The following is a 12,820-nucleotide window of genomic DNA, read 5'->3' as shown; positions in this document are numbered from 1 at the left end:
CCTCCTTGGCTCCTCGCCCTTTTCCCTCTTGCCCGAGTCGCTCGCCTCCCTGCCCCTGCCAGCCGCTCCTCCAGCTCGGCCCGTGCCGCGCCTCGCGCTCCGCCTCCGCCGCCTTCTCGCGGAGCCTACGTGCCGCGGATTGGTCGGCCTTGACCAGAATCGCCCGGTTGTGGCGCCGCAGCCGATGTGCTTCGACAGGTCCCCATCGCTGCCGCACCGTCGTCGTTCGCCATTCCCTCCATTGTAAGCACCACAGGCGAATCGAATCGAAATCAGATGGGTTTGCAGGCGGAGGCGTTGGGGTCTTCGTCTTCCTGCCGTTGTGGTCCCTATCGGAGGCGGAGTGGGGCACGAGGCCGTGACCTGGCTGGGCTCCAGCGACCGGAGGCGGAGAGGGGCACGAGGCTATGGGCGGGCTGGGCTCCAGCGGCAGGCTGCAGAATGGTGGAGGGAAGAGCGAGGGAAGAAGGCGACTGGGAGGAAGTGATATGCGCAGGAGGGCAATTGCGTCGGGCACCACCCCCTTCCCTCCCATCCTCCTTTATCTCCCTCTCCAAGCGATGATTGCGGGGAATGGTAGAGAAGGAGGGAGACGTGGGATGGGGGCGCGATCATCGCGCGGTGATGAGGGCGGCTCGCGTGGTGATGAGGGCGATGACATTTTTGGAAAGGAAGGGCGGCGAGTGCGCTGGAGACGGACGGTGGCAGTGGAGGGGGCATTGATGGAGATGTGGAGGCAGAACCGTGCACCATATCCTGTGAACGTCTACACTACTGTCTTATATAGTTGTATAGATTATGATAAAAATTTATTATCAAACATTTATCTCATACGGAGAGAATATTTTTACCGAATAGAGACAATGTTCTAGGTTCATCGAACAATATTGTGTCTTAACAAGAAAATATTCTCGATTTAGGAGAATATTATTCTAGGTCTAGGAGCACAAATAATGGAATAATGTGATAGTATATATGTGTGTGAAAATATATTTTCTGTCTTACATATCAGGTTGAGCAATGAATGTTATAAAATATGCAAATGAATATTTTAATAATGAGCATCACATCAACACGAACTAATCGTATAACATCTCATGAGTAGTATATGAATACTCAATAATTCAAAAATTATCACAAGATAATCCTCAAGACCAAATCGCCCCATCTTTTACCGAAGGTGGCCTCGGTCCTCTGTTGCATACCTCACGTGTCAGCCTCTACCTCCCCCTCATTGCCTCTTCTCTTTGAAGGCGATGACTCCTGGAATTTCTCCATCTTCACTAACTTCGAGGCATCTGACTACGAGTGGATGGACATCAATGAGAAGGACGAGGAGGGCAGATCGTCTGATCGATTGGCCTCCTTGCTCTAAGTTAGAAAAACTCGACCAAAGAAGTGGATTCTAGATTTTGAATTAGAGCTCGTCGTTAGGAGCCATGGCATCGACCATGACACCATTGCTCCTGGTACTGATGTACTGTAATGTCAATGACACATCAGCGCCACACGGTCATAGTAAATGTAATCTCGACATCATGGACTATGACTCCAAGATATTGAACCCTAATGCTAAGAGTTATAATGTTGGTCCCTAAGGTCAAAATGTGATTTTGGCTATCAAGATGTAAATTGTTTACTCTAAAACAATATTAATTTTTTAAAAAATACTTGATTTGTCTATCATGTCTCAGTCTCCTTTAGAAAGTTGTTATGGTCTGTCAGCTAGATCATATCAAGCCACCCATAATAATATTTGTACGATGTTTTGCTCACGTGTCACACTCCTTTGGTGCATATGGGTCGGTATGCTTGTGAAGTCATCTTTCCGGGCCGTGCTACGATCTTGTTTGTCACCTCATTTCACTTGACCTTGTCTTGAGGTTGTAATCTTACAAATACATTCCTCCAAAGTCAAACGATACAATGATATCAAGGTCTGCTATGTACTAAAGGATCTATGGCTTACAAGTTAAACATTGTTAAATTTTGATTATACTATTGTGGTTCTTGTAGTAAATCTTTCAAAACAAGATGTCATATACATCTATCAAGATAAAATTTTATTGTCGAGCATTTATCTCATAAGAAGAGAATATTTTTACCAAATAGAGATGATGTTCTAGGTTCATCAAACAATATTTAGTCTTAACAAGAACAAAATTCTCAGTTTAGGAGAATAATATTCTTGATCCAGGAGCACAAATCATGGAATAATGGGATAGTATATATATGTGAAAATATTTTTTGTCTTATATATCAAGTTGAGCAATGGATGTTATAAATTATGCAAAAGAATATTTTAATAATGAGCATCACATCAACATTAACTAATCATATAACATCTCATGAGTAGTATATGAATACTCAATAATTCAAAAATTACCACAAGGCAACCATCAAGACCAAATCGCCCCATCCTTTGTTTCAGACCTCACGTGTCACCCTCTACCTCCCCCTCATTGTCTCTTGTAACACCCAAAAATTCTATTTGGGCTTTATAAAGGTTTCTCCAAAACAATTTGAGTTCAAAGGTCTTAATAATAAATGAAGTCTATTTTCCTAAAAGAAAACAAGTAGTAACATTTAAATTTTTTGTAGCTCAAAAAGATAGAATTGAACTTTAAAACAAGGATTCGAGTTAAAAGAGAAAACATACGATAGAATAGAATCCTTTCTCGATTAATTGATTTTACAAAACCATACTCTAAGGATCATATGTTCAAACTTTCCCTAAAAAGTATATCCTAATAAAGAGTTTACATTAGAAAATAATGTTTTTTAAAACAAACGAACTAATCTTAAATGTAAAACTTCATGACCAAAATGATATTTTCTCCACATAAGATATATCCTTGTGTGTGAATTTCATGTGTGAAAGCATTTTGATCAGATGGGATAATAAATAAATATAATGCATTCATGTTGGATTTTGATTTGTGCATTTAACTTGTGCTTTTCAAAGTAGATTAAATTGGAAGGTTAGAAACTTGAAATAAAAAAGGCATGATGAAACAGTAAATATAAAAGAAAAGGGAAATGGCCGCTCAGGGCCGAAACAACCCCCTCGGCCCACCATCGTGCCCCCTACTGTCCTGCGGTAGTTGGGCCCCGCTTTCCAGTTCCTTCGTCGCGTCGGCCCAGTAGCCCATCACCGCGCGCATGGACTCATCGTGGGTCACTGTCGCGTGGGGCTCGAATGTCAGCACACCCATCCCACACTCACCTCGCGCCTTCACTAGTTGGTGGGTAGGGGTGGAAACGAGCCGAGCCGAGCTCGGCTCGGCTCGGCTCGCTGCGGCTCGCTCACGTAACGAGCCGAGCTCGGCTCGGCTCGCCCATCTGGCGAGCTCGGAAAAGAGGCTCGGCTCGGCTCGCTACGGGCTCGCGAGCCGGCTCGCCGAGCCAACGAGCCTAGCCATAAATATAAATCTGCTCTCTAAATTATAATATAAAATCTTAAAAATATTTTAAATAACATATTTTAAATTAGTAAAATAGATATATCACTAATATAATATAGAAAATAGATTATTTTTGTATAATAATCTCAAATAACATAAATTATTGTCTATTCGGTACTAATATTATATGCTAATTAAGATTTTATATAACAAATTGTTGTTGGGTCGAGCCACGAGCCAGCTCGCGAGCTGCACCGAGCCGAGCCGAGCTGGCTCGCTCTTTTCACGAGCCACAAAAACAGGCTCGGCTCGGGCTCGTTCTAAGCGTCGAGCCGGTCCGAGCCGAGCCGAGCTGCTACGAGCCCGAGCCAGCTCGTCGAGCTCGAGCTTTTTTTCCAGCCCTATTGGTGGGCATGCCTCTCCAACGCCACCGCATGTTGTAACAAACTCCGCGCCCGGCGCCAATAACCCTGTCGACCGAGCCCCGTATCCCGAGAATCTTACGCTTATTGGGTGTATAAAGGTCATGCCGGCCCTGGCCATCACCTCAACAATCTCGGCGTGAATCGATGGCGGATCCTAACGCTATTTCCGCTGAGGGGAGAAAAGTGTGGCGCCGCAGTTGATGCCCACCTCAACCGTCGGTCTGGCCTCAGTGTGCTTCTAGAATGCTTCGCCAGGGAACAACAACAGTGGTCATTGCCCCGGTGCGATGAGAAAATCACCAGTGACCATGCAATTTCTCGCTGGAGCAAAAACACCGTCGTCGTGCCGCTGCTCTGCACACATAGCTCGAGTGGCACCCAAATTTCACGCTAAGAAGCTGTTGATTGTGTTAGCTAGCTCCCATTCCATGCGTAGCATCATCGGGGAGGGGAATAGATCGTTCGTTTGTCATTTGGCCTGCGCGTCGGCGTGCGCCACCGTGGGTGTGACCAGCGCCACCGTCTCCGGGCACCTGGTGGAGAAGAATGGTCCGTAGCAGTTGATCGGGAGATTATTGATCGGGATGTGATCGGATTGTACCTTTTCAAGATTTTTAAATCCAAACCGTAGATCCAAAGTCGAGAGGTCGAGAGAGGGAGTGGTGTGAGGCGTAGATCATGAAATAAATGGTGGGGATTAGAACGTGACTTACCCTTTCAGTACATTAAATTCGGGCCATTGGATCTAACTTGAGCGGCTCGCAGTCACCTGTACCCCTTCGACTCTGGCTTTTACTAAAGAGACCCCGAAAAAATGGATTATCAAGCCGCCATCCACCCAAGAAGTTGAATATTACACAGGGGTCTCTGGAAATTGCAAATAAGTCCCTAGGGCTCGATTTTTGTCATAAAATGACCTAGAACTCATTTAATCCCCATATTGCTCGTTTTAACTCCGTTTTAGTCCGTTCCAGTTGTGTTGGCTTTGTAATAAAATTGTCTATGAAATAGCAAACCTTATATTGTTATATCACATACCATATAATTAGATATTTACTTACGTGCATAGTAAACTAACCTTTCTAGTCAAAGGTAATTTGTCCATAACTATAAACTGACTAAAGTATGATCCTTAATCAAGTTATGGTTTAGATTAAGGTTGAAATGGTTATTTATTTAATCTCGCTCACATAATTTATAATGATAGTTTCTTACTTAATCACCTAAAACTCTAGAAAACCATATCTTTTCCACTGTAACTTCAAATTTAGTGGCTCTCGAACCCACGATCTCGTAGCAGCGTGTAGAATATTTTTACGCTGTTTGTTCTTATGTTTGATGTGATGTTAATTTTTCCTATACTATGTTTGTTTGTATGGCTACGATTAGCAGTGAGGTCACGAGAATCCGAAGATCATCCCGATACCTGGGAATCTTGAGTCTCAGGCAAGTTGTGCCCTTGATCACTTTTCTTTATCGAATAATATTCCTTTTAATCACTATGACATGCTCAGGTTAATTTGATAGGACCCAATAGGTTTCCCTAGCATTGTTTATCCCCTACCTTGCAAACAAAAGCACTATTGGGTAGTTTTGCTACTGCTCTACTTGGTTTTGGGAAATTAATGTTATATTATGATCATGTTCTAGTTATACTGTTGTTTTAATTATTGTTCATGACAAGATTATTGTGTTAATTGGAACATGGAGCGACCACCCGGGAAAACAGTGCTACCACAAGAGTGGTATGGGACTCCCTTGGCTGACTAATTAGGAAAGCTAATGGAAGACTACCTTCCCTGAAAGGGGCAAGGGCGGTAGGGGAGCTGCATATAGGGAGGTTCTCGGGTCGATCATGCTGCGATGGCTTTTCAAACGAGGGATTCCTATATTTCCCTTTTCAGAAACCATAGCGGGCTTTCGGAAGCTAGTGGAACTTTGTAAAGGCCTCGTAGTGGTACCCAGCCTCGTCTCCTCAGTAGAGATGAATGGCAAGTCATGATCCCTTGGCAAATGGGTAAACAACTTGTGGGTAAAAATGTGCAACCTCTGCAGAGTGTAAAACTGGTATATCAGCCGTGCTCATGGTCATGAGCAGCTCGGACCCTCACATGAGTAATTTATGGAACTAAACTTAATTTGTCATATGCATTGCATTGTGGGTGTTGATATTAATTTGAACTCTTACTTATTTGGGGTCGGTATCTACTTATACTTAGTAACTGCTAATAAAATATTGACTAACTCTAAAGCAATGCTCAACTTTAACCATCTCCTTTGGTAAGCCTTACACTTCACATGAGCTCTCACCTTTGGTGAGTTCTTGCACATTATTCCCCACAACTTGTTGAGCGATGAACGTATGTGAGCTCACCCTTGTTGTACTCACATCCCCTAGGTCAAGAACAGGTACCGCAGGATGAGGAGTATGAAAGATGTTGTGATAAGTTCGTGAGTGGCCTAGGTCGTCGTCTCCTAGTCATCTATTTTGTACAGAACTCCGTTATATATTAAAGATGTGAAATTCGTTTCTGTACCATAAGTCATCATATGTGTGAGACTTGATCCTAGCACACTTGGTGATAATTTTGCGCCCGGGTTTTGGACCCCTAAAACCCAGGTGTTACATCTCTTCTCTTTAAAGGCGACGACTCCTAAAACATCTCCATCTTCGCTAACTTCGAGGCATTCAACTATGAGTGGATGGACGTCAACGAGAAAGATGAGGAGGGAAGAGCGTCCAACCAATTGGCTTCCCAGCTCCAAGTTAGAAAAAACTCGACAAATAAGTGGGTTCCAGATTTTGAATCAGAGCTCGTCATTAGAAGCCATGGCGTCGACCTCGGCACCATGGCTCCTGGTGCTGATGTACTGCTATGACAACGCCACATCAACGCCATACAGTCATAGTAAATGTAATCTTTGCGTCATGGACTATGACTCCAAGGTATTGAACCGTGATGTTATGACTTAATGAGTTCTAATGTTGGTTTCTAAGGTCAAAATGAGATTTTGATTATCAAGATGTAAATTGTTTTATTTAAAATGATATTAAATTAAAAATGGTCGATTTGTCCATCATGTCCCAGTTTCCTATACAAAGTTGTTATGGTCCGACGGCCAGATCATATCTGCATGGTGTTTTGCTCACGTGTCACACTCCTTTGGCGCATATGGGCAGTCCTGCTTGTGAAGTCATCTTCGTGGGCTATGCTAGATCTTGTTTGTCACCCCGTTTCACTTGATCTTGTCTTGAGACTGTACTCTTACAAGTACAAGCCTCCAAGGTAAAAAAAATACAATGATATTAATATATATTATGAGTTAAAAGATCTATAGGTTGCAATTTAAACATTATTAAATTTTGTTTTATACCATTGTGGTTCTTGTATTGAATCTTTCAAAACAATATGCCATATACGTATATTAAGATAATTTTTTTATTGGACAGTTATCTCGTAAGGAGAGAATATGTTTTACTGAACAGAGACGATGTTCTAGGTTCATTGAACAATATTCCATTTTAACAAGAAAATTTTTCACAGCTTAGGAGAATATTATTCTAGATCTAGGAGCACAAATCATAGGACAATGTGATAGTATATATGTGAAAATAATATATATGTTTTGTATTTTCTATCTTGTATATCAAGTTGAGCATTGTATATTATAAACTATGCAAGAGAATATTTTAATATCGAGCACTACATCAACACTAGCTAATCGTATATAACATCTCACGAGCAGTATATGAATATTCAAAATTGATCACGAAACATCTTGTTTATACTATACAAACATTTTATTACATCATAAACACAACATGTATACTTAGCGAACATCGTGTGCATACTATATATGTAAATAGAAAATTTAAAAAAGCAAAACATGACAATAATAAAATAAAATAGCCAGTTGGTGTAAAATAAAGAAGAGATTAATGTCATTGAATATATTAAAATAAATAAATAACTTAATAGAAAAATGAGTTAATAAAAGATTGAACAAAAAAAGAAAAAAAATAACATAAGTACAGATAAAAAATGAAAAGAGAACATCACATAAATACTACTTGAACATCCTAAAATACAATAATACATGATTATTCAAATATAATTGTAGAATATCCTATTTATACTACATAAACGTTCCTAAATATATTATTGAGCATCACCTGTATACTACACGAACATCAAAAAATAGATCATGCACCATAGAATATGACATGTATACTACATAAACACTATAAAATATATCATAGAATATCGCATAGGTACATGTCGGTAGGGGTGAAAACGGTAGAAAATGATCGGAAAACACTAAAACCATTACCGTTTCCATATTTTTTATCGGAAACGAAATCGGAAACGGTAACTTCGGAAACAGAAACAATATCGGCATTTCAGAAACATCGGAATCGAAAGTTCGGTACGGAAAATACATCGGTACCGGTCGGAACCTTAAATACAATCGGTAACCATATCAATATGAAAATATGTCAATATAACACGTTCACAATACAACAAAGTTTACAAATATCACAAAGACCACAAGTTCACAATTCACAATATAAAAAGTTGATCACAAAGACCACAAGTTAACAATATAACAGTTTGATCACAAATATCACAAGTTCACAATATTACAAATTGATAACATAGATCACAAGTTCACAATATGATAAGTTGATCACAAAGAACACAAGTACACAATATAACAAGTTCATCATAAAGTTCACAAAGCCACAAGTCCACAATCCCAAGTTCGCAAGGTCACAAAACATTACGGAGCAAGTACAATAAGAAACATTCATAGCATTCATGGTACATTATTATCATCTAGATCTTCATCAACAAGCTTACAACGATGCCTCAAGTCCATCATCATGATCATCATCATCTAGGTCTTCATCCTACATTTTTGTTAAAGAAATATAGAATTAAATCATAGCTAATGTTTTATGCACCAAAATAGAATAGAAAATGAAGGTAAATTAACCTCAAATGAAATATTTCTTGCAAGAGCCTCAAGTTCATCCATTTCATAAACCATATTAGGAATAGCAACACTCTTAGCCTTGGAACCTGGGAATATAAAGATCCATTAGTGCATTAGTAAAAAGGTAATGACTAATTAAATTGTAAATAAATATAAGGTACTGCTATATAACCTTTTCTTGCTCCAGCTATCCAATCTTTGGTGCAGACTAGTGCTTCTACCATGGTAGGGTCAAGGCGAGTACGAAATGGATCAAGTACACGACCACCAGCACTAAAAGCAGATTCTGAAGCTACTGTTGACACTTGCATAGCTAAGACATCACGAGCAAGCTGGCCCAAGACAGGATATTCTTCTTTGTGTGCTTTCCACCATGCTAATATGTCAAAAGTGTGTTGATTACTTTTACCAACCTTTAGTATTGGATCTGCCAAATATTTTTCTAAGTCACTTGTGTCAATAGAATCATCATGACCTTGTCCATCAAATATGTAGCTATCAAGCTCTTCTTCGATACTTGACTTAATCATATCAACTGTTGAAGTTGAGGAAGGTGCAACAGATGATGCTGAGGGTGTAGTAGAGACATAGTATTGATACATCTTTTTCATGACACCATTAAATTTATCCAGTTCAATTTGATATGTATATGGGTACACCTTCTTCAAGTAAAATTCTACGATTTTCCTCTTGTATCTAGGATCAAGGACACTAGCCACAACAAGAGCAATATTTGACTTATTCCAGTACTTGTCAAACTTGACCATCATAGTGTTTGCCATGTTACTAATAGTGGGATGGATGCTATCACACCAATCAACAAGTAAAAACTTAATCTCACAGAACCCTTTAAAAAACAAGTTGGCAGTCGGATATAGTGTACCAGAAAATAACTCAGTCAAGTCAAAGAACTTTCTCAAACATGGTAAAAGAGTCTTTGCCAAATCCCATTCTTCAAAGGAAGGTGCAATTTTCTCATACCTGCGACGTTCATATGACACAGGCCTTTCAAAAGCAGCCCTATAATGTAGTGCATCTCTCAACATGCAATATGTTGAATTCCACCTAGTAGCAACATCAAGAGAGAGCCCAACCTTTGTGTCCACACCACGCCGTACCGATTTCGATACCGATTCCGAACCTAAATTCTGACAACTGATACCGATTCCGAAAAATACCGATACCGATAAATCCGACCGAGAAAAACCGGAAACGGTTTTCGGAATTCCGAAAAATTCCGAAACCGTTTTCATCCCTACATGTCGGTGAGCCCTCGGGGCCACCATTAAAGAATTCGTGGGCAGTCGGCCAAGTACGGGGCTAAGGCCAACCATATGGAGTCATGACCAGACCAGGTTCGCCTCCTGGCCAGATCCTATCTCCATCAAGCCCCATAAATGGAAGAATCAACAATCTCAAGTATAGGTCTGGGAGCCTGCAAATAAGATCCGGACCTCCTTGTGACCCAACAGATCCCTAGACAAAGGGATTTGTTGGGAACATAAAGTCTCGGAGGAGAAGACACTCTCTAGTTACAGCACCAAGTCTTTAGAATGGCTCTGGGTGTAAAAGATACCATCCGAACCTCAGGTCAGGTGAGGTCTGGAGTCACCACGTGTCCAGACAAGGGGCATAGTAGCCCGGACTCCCACGGGTATGGCTCAAGCCCATAGTCAGGAAAGGCTTGGGAAATAGTGTCACCACTTATCCCTAGGTCTGCCCCTCTCCTAGGCAGGGGTCCGATGCTAACACATGGCTAGACACCCTTAGCATAAGCCACCAGACGGTGCCTAACAAAGGCCTCTCACACAGGGCCCACTAGCATTCAGTACAAATGTGACGCATACTTGCCTGCATGAGTAGCAGGTAGTGTATCCCCTACATTAAGTGCATGCGACCTTTTACTGTTACCCGCACGTTACCGAGACATTGGGCATTGACCTATTGTGTCGTTTGGGCGCCTTTCATTATGACTCATATTGTTCTCTGTGTGTTACCGAGGCATGAAGAGATGGACGAAGAAGACTAGACGACACCGCCCGTTACACTGTATGCACGACAGCATACCAGGCTATGCCACAACCTACATCAAGGCCTATGTTCTGATTAGATGAGATAAAGTGACTAGATAAGGACGCTAGAAGATCATGTAGCACCCGAGGAGAAATACGTGCTCAGGAAGGTCTAGCATTGTCAACTCTGACCAGTTTTTCCCATTCTATATTGTAAACTATCCTAGGCCCACCTATCATGGCATGAACTCCCTTGTAACGTGCCTCCCTTGAACTATAAAAGGGAGAGCACTTGCTCCATAGCGAAGGAGGTCATTTTCACACTCAGACCTTCGTCTCCTCGGCTCTCAAGGATTACAACTCACAGTAAATGTAGGGCATTACACTACGGCGGCCTGAACCACTATAAACCCTTATGTTCTTGTGTTCATCTAGAAGGCTAGGCAATCACCTAAGCATACTCCTCATCTAAGGATCAGGGCGGGTGCAATCTGCCACCTGGCCAGAGGATTCTCCCCTTCGACATTTGGCACCCCAGGTAGGGGGACAGGCTCTAGAGCCTTGCCCCTTGATTGAGATGACAACTCGCCTGCCTTCCAGCAAGCTCGGTCAGGACAAAGTTGCCGACGTTTGGTGTAAGGTGGAGAAGCGATGCCTTAAGCGACTCGCCATTGATCTCAAGCAGCGCCTTAAAAGGTGTGTTGTTGTCATCAAACAAGGGGGTGACAGGGCCTCGCCTATGGCATTTGAGGCTGCTCCCATCTGCACCCCGCTAGACTCCGCTGTGCTTGAGGTCAGCGTCGTCGACCTCTAGCCGATCACAATGGCGTTCAAGGTGGCCACCATTAGCCAACAACTAAGCATAGAAGGGGAATCCCCCTTCGGTTGACCACTGTGTTCCATGGTACGTGGAGTTGTCACCCTCGCCCTCAAGGGGTGACTTCTTCTATCTATCAATGGGTTTCAAGAAGCCATGACAACAAAGACCATGCCTTTGCCAACATGTTTTACTCCTTGGAATCCATTGGTAGGGTGCCATGGGGCACGCCATAGGCCACATGACATACTTGAAAGGGAAATGTGCCTTTGGGCCATTTCTAAGTATTTTGGTGATTGGATGCAAACATAAGTGCTTAAATGTGAATCTATGCCCATGGATGAACAAAGTGCAAATCACAAGTAAAGGTATGTTTCTAAGCCTGAGTACATTGGTTTTGTGTACTAATATACTTGTCTAAGTGTTAGAAACAGAAAGAAGAAGAGTTGGCTGTGTACAGCCAAAAGGCTGTTTCGGTCTGGGGCACCGGACTGTCCGGTGGTGCACCGGACTGTCCGGTGGTGCACCGGACAGTGTCCGGTGCGCCAGGCTGCCTCGGGCGAAGAGGCCGCTCTCGGGAATTCGCCGACGGCGTACGGCTAAAATTCACCGGACTGTCCGGTGTGCACCGGACTGTCCGGTGAGCCAACGGTCGGCTGGGCCAACGGTCGGCCGCGCGATCTGCGCGAGACACGTGGCCGAGCCAACGGTCGGAAGGGGGCACCAGACTGTCCGGTGTGCACCGGACATGTCCGGTGCGCCAACGGCCCCCAGATCCTCAATGGTCGGCAACGGTCGGCTGCGCTGTTTATGGAAATAAATCGGGCACCGGACAGTGTCCGGTGTGCACCGGACTGTCCGGTGCACCCGACGACAGAAGGCAAGGATGGCCTTCCAGATTTGCTCTCAACGGCTCCTAGCTACCTTGGGGCTATAAAAGGGACCCCTAGGCGCATGGAGGAGAGAACCAAGCAACCTTAGAGCATTCTTGATCATCCACACTCAGTCTTTGCGCATTCATTTGTCATTCTCAGTGATTCGAGCTCCGTTCTAGTGAGAACTTTGAGATAGTCTTTTGAGCTCGATTCTTGGCCGTGTGTGTGCGCATTTTGCTGTGGATTTGTGTGTGTTGCTTCCCTCCCTTACTCCGCATTTCTTTGTGAA

At 42.8% G+C, this 12,820-nt stretch overlaps 1 long non-coding RNA gene across 1 annotated transcript; it reads right to left on the bottom strand.

Annotated features, from left to right (window-relative positions):
• Window positions 1–8,478: 8,478 nt before the first annotated feature.
• On the bottom strand, window positions 8,479–8,943 carry LOC109943622 (uncharacterized). Its single transcript, XR_002266666.1, has 2 exons — window positions 8,828–8,943; window positions 8,479–8,741 (listed from the first exon to the last, which is right to left on the bottom strand). It is a non-coding gene; the product is annotated as an uncharacterized lncRNA (long non-coding RNA).
• Between the last annotated feature and the right edge of the window lie 3,877 nt (window positions 8,944–12,820).

Source organism: Zea mays, chromosome 1 (assembly GCF_902167145.1).
Source record: "Zea mays cultivar B73 chromosome 1, Zm-B73-REFERENCE-NAM-5.0, whole genome shotgun sequence".
In the NCBI taxonomy this organism is placed as follows: domain Eukaryota; kingdom Viridiplantae; phylum Streptophyta; class Magnoliopsida; order Poales; family Poaceae; genus Zea; species Zea mays.
The sequence above is the reverse complement of the archived record's forward strand: the minus strand, read 5'-3'. Positions and strand labels throughout refer to the sequence as shown.